This window comes from Lathyrus oleraceus, chromosome 5 (assembly GCF_024323335.1).
Source record: "Lathyrus oleraceus cultivar Zhongwan6 chromosome 5, CAAS_Psat_ZW6_1.0, whole genome shotgun sequence".
In the NCBI taxonomy this organism is placed as follows: domain Eukaryota; kingdom Viridiplantae; phylum Streptophyta; class Magnoliopsida; order Fabales; family Fabaceae; genus Lathyrus; species Lathyrus oleraceus.
Genome location: NC_066583.1, coordinates 541787658 through 541792309, shown reverse-complemented (window position 1 = coordinate 541792309; position 4652 = coordinate 541787658). Strand labels below are relative to the sequence as shown.

Below are 4652 nucleotides of genomic sequence, written 5' to 3'. Positions count from 1 at the left end.
TCTAAAAACATAATAAAATAGTAAAATAAGAAAAACAAAGTAGGGAAATGTCTAAGTAAAATTATAGAAGAATGTACATCAAAATGCATTGATCAACCATCTAGATTGAAAATATAGAAAATATATTAGTTACAATCAGTTATAGTATAAAGTCTAACAAATTAGAAGATTTAATATAAACTTACTTTGTTACGTATGAGAATGTGAATGACTTCTCGTTGACTGGGGCGAGTGACGACATTCTTCACCAACCTTATGCTTGTAGAAAATAGGCGCAAGAATAAAACGTACAAGTATTTTTTTTTTGTTGCATTTTTACACAACGAATAATATAGATAGGACAAAATAGTTGAACCCCAACTACATGTGCCTACTTTATTTATGTTTCGTAACAACAAAAAATACATAATATTTACCGTATTACTAGTACTTTCAGGAAATAAATAATTACCAAATAGAATCATAATATAACAACGAGTTTTAATTTTCTTTTCGTACTCAGTAGATTCTTCATTTAATATTATACTTGAATAATGCTGTTTAAGATATTTTAAATTAATACCTTGGCCCCTAGGTTGACCCGAAGTTTGTCCCGTAGTTGTGTCTTCACATAAAGGGGCACCCAACAATTCATCACATATAGAATTATCTTGGTTAACTCTATCATTTACAGCCTTACCGTCGATAGATAAACCTTACAACATGTAGACGTCCTCAAGTGTGACGGTACATTCATCGAAAGGAATGTGAAATGTGTGGGTCTCGGGTCTCCATCTTTCTACCAAAACAAGAATAAATTTATAATCAACTGAGTATGAGACTATGTTGAGTAGATTAACAAAACCGCATGCTCGTAAATACGGTTCTATCAAAGGATTGTGTGGTACATATTCATGTACACGATATCGAAATCTCTTTGGATCCTAACAAAAGATAATTAAGAAATAAGTAAGAATAAATAATAAACAATAGTCTTAGGTAAGTTAAATATAATGACACATATATGAAGATATTTTAAATAAAAATGGGAGGAGAATGAAGAAAAATGGAAGGAGATAGTAAGAAGATGTGTGAAAAATTATGGGAGAGCGATGATGTATTTATAGATGGAGTACATGAGCAGTAGCCAAATGCATTGACGTCTCCACTGAGTGGACTATACACGCGCCATTGCATGTGGCATATAAGACATTCATGCGCCAATGCAAATGGCGCATATGTACAATAGTTTCATTGCATGCGCCAATGCAAATGACGCATTTGTTAATTTTTTTGGGAAAATTGTTATATTGATAAATATTTTGAAACAATGATTATTTTGGAAATATATTTGAAAAATTTGATTATTTTAAAAAAAAAATCCCCTCAAGGATGTAAAAAAGAACTTAATTAAATGAATGACAACTGTAAAGGAAAAGTCTTGAGAGCAGAGATTCTTAAATGTTCCTTTGCAAAAACTATTTATGAGATTTGGAATTTAGGAATATACATTGTTTTGGTAACAAAGTGAATAGTACTATCATAGGTCCTCAAGTCATAGATATCGTTGTGTATAAACTTGGACAAAACCTAAATATAGACATCATATTGGTAGATTAATGATGACATAATTTGTCTATAGATGGTTGTTTTTCTTCTTTTGCTAGGCTGGATCATCGTGGATCACCTTGATTGTATTGTGTTTTCGGAACTAAAAATAAAAAATTTCATTTCATTTCATATATATATATATATATATATATATATATATATATATATATATATATATATATATATATATATATATATATATATATATATATATATATTATATATATATATATATATATATATATATATATATATATATATATATATGGGCGGGGTTACATGCATTGAAATGGGGGCAAGTGCCCCATTATGTTTTCTAGAAGTGTTACTGATACACACATAATAAATGTAACTCTTCTCTATACATGAGTGCTTCTATATACAAATAAATAAATAAATGTAATACTAATAATAAAGATATAAAGTAAAATAGAATAATTAATTAAAAGAGTACTTTTCAGTAAATATGTTATTAAAAATTAAGTATAAATTATATGGTATATGGATTATTATTTAGGGTTCCATTCAATATGATTAGGAATTTGTGAGTTTTTTTAAAAGTCAATTTCAAAATAGTTTTTGATTATATTTTTAAAAAAAATTATTTATATATTTTTAATTAACACTAAGACGTTATCACCAAAAACCACATACAACTACTTATACCATCATTAATTTTATTTATATAAAAAAAGATATAAAAAATTGGTGATAATAAAATTGAAAACATTACACACACAAAAATTGCAAAAATTATTAAATTTTTTTAAAGATAAATGTCATAAAAAAAATACACATATAATATAGATTTATGTTTTAAAAAATAAATGTTAATTTATTACAATATACAAATATATTACCCCCACAACTTTTATATATATATATATATATATATATATATATATATATATAATATATATATATATATATATATATTGTTAGATTAATGATGAAATAATTTGTCTATAGATGGTTGTGTTTCTTCTTTCGCTAGGCTGGATCATCTTGGATCACCTTGATTGTATTGTGTTTTGGAATCTAGAAATAAAAATTTTCATTTCATATATATATATATAGCATAATATAATTTTTGGTCTCATATATTAACATTGAGATTTATTTTGATCCCTAAACTTAAAAAATGTTTATATTGTTCTCTTAACTCATGTTAGTACTTTTCATCTAATTAACGACATAAAAATTCCGAAATCGATTGCTAAATTCTTCGTTCATTGAACGAAAAGGACTAACATGATACATTTTAAAAAGTTAACGGACCAATATGGAGATTGTTTAAGTTAAGGGACCAAATTAAACCTCAATGATAACATAACCAAAATGGATATTATACATATCTCTCTCTCTCTCTCTCTCTCTCTCTCTCTCTCTCTCTCTTCTCTCTCTCTCTCTCTCTCTCTCTCTCTCTCTCTCTCTCTCTCTCTCTCTCTCTCTCTCTCTCTCTCTCTCTCTCTCTCTCTCTCTCTCTCTCTCTCTCTCTCTCTCTCTCTCTCTCTCTCTCTCTCTCTCTCTCTCTCTCTCTCTCTCTCTCTCTCTCTCTCTCTCTCTCTCCTCTCTCTCTCTCTCTCTCTCTCTCTCTCTCTCTCTCTCTCTATATATATATATATATATATATATATATATATATTTATTTATTTATTTACACTCTTTCTTATTCTATTTTCATAGAATATTTATAGATAAATAGTTAAAATAATGTATGATTTTAAGGAATTATAACTCCATAATTTAATTGTAATGATTTTACAATATTAGCCTTTAAAAGTCTAATTTTATTTTTTTCATTAACTTTTATAATTCTATATAATGAAATAAAAATTAAATATTAACTTTTTTTTATCAATAATGATTTTTGCTATTTTTTTTTCTATTCCACAATTCATTTAAGATATATATATATAATATATATATATATATATATATATATATATATATATATATATATATATATATATATATATATAATAATATATATATATATATAAATATATATATATATATATATATAATATATATATATATAAATATATATATTATATGAATTGCGGAATAGAAAAAAAAATTATTATTTAAAAAAGTTAATATTGAATTTTTATTCTATTATATAGAACTGTAAACGTTAATGAAAAAATAAAATTGGACTTTTAAAGACTAATATTGTAAAAACATTACAATTAAATTATTGAGTTATAATTCCTTAAAATCAAGGTGACTTTATGTAGTTAATTGAATCAATGGAAAACTATCTCCAGCCACGAGAAATAAAAGCGATGTTACTAGTGAAAGTTAAAATTGAGATCAATGCAAACTTAATTCAATGCATTTATTTTTAATTTTTATTGATGGAGAGCAAAATGATAAATTTTTATTCACAACAACATCGATGTCCATGACAACTGCCAGTAAGCAAACCTCCACGTTGACAATTGTGTGCACAAGTTTCATCAGACAATGGACATTCCGCTGTGTTAAAACAATCCAATTTGGGATCCCCACTCATATTTTCTTCATATCTTCTTGCACCACCTACAATCAATACAAAGAGTTACTACTTACAGCCAAATGATAACCATTTTTCACGTGGACAAATTAATGATATATTGACAATGATTAGATCTAAGTTTCGATTTTGAAAGGTTTGTGGCATCAATTATATTATAAATTATTTTTAGAAATATATGAAAAATAGGGAGAGAATAAATAAGTGGGTTACCTGTATGCAAAACTAAAGCAATGCAAAGAATCGTAATGAAAATGTGTACTCGGTTGATGCCATGAGCCATGTTCTCTTAAAAGAAGAATGGACACACAACACTGTAAAATAAATATTTATTGAATTTTCTATGGATATTTATACACTCATTCTCGTCCTTAATATAATAAAGAATTTATTTTTTAAATTCAATAAAGAATCAATGTATTTGAACCGATTCTTTAATAAATTTAAAGAACATATTTTTATATATTAAGGACTATAGTTAATACTCCCTCCGTTTTTTATTATAAGTCGTTTTTTACTTTTCACACGTATTAAAAAATCTAAG

General features: G+C 25.9%; 1 long non-coding RNA gene across 1 annotated transcript; it reads right to left on the bottom strand.

The window, feature by feature from the left end:
• Positions 1 to 3906: 3906 nt before the first annotated feature.
• Positions 3907 to 4446, bottom strand: LOC127086230 (uncharacterized). Its single transcript, XR_007789438.1, has 2 exons — positions 4322 to 4446; positions 3907 to 4134 (listed from the first exon to the last, which is right to left on the bottom strand). It is a non-coding gene; the product is annotated as an uncharacterized LOC127086230 (long non-coding RNA).
• Positions 4447 to 4652: the final 206 nt, after the last annotated feature.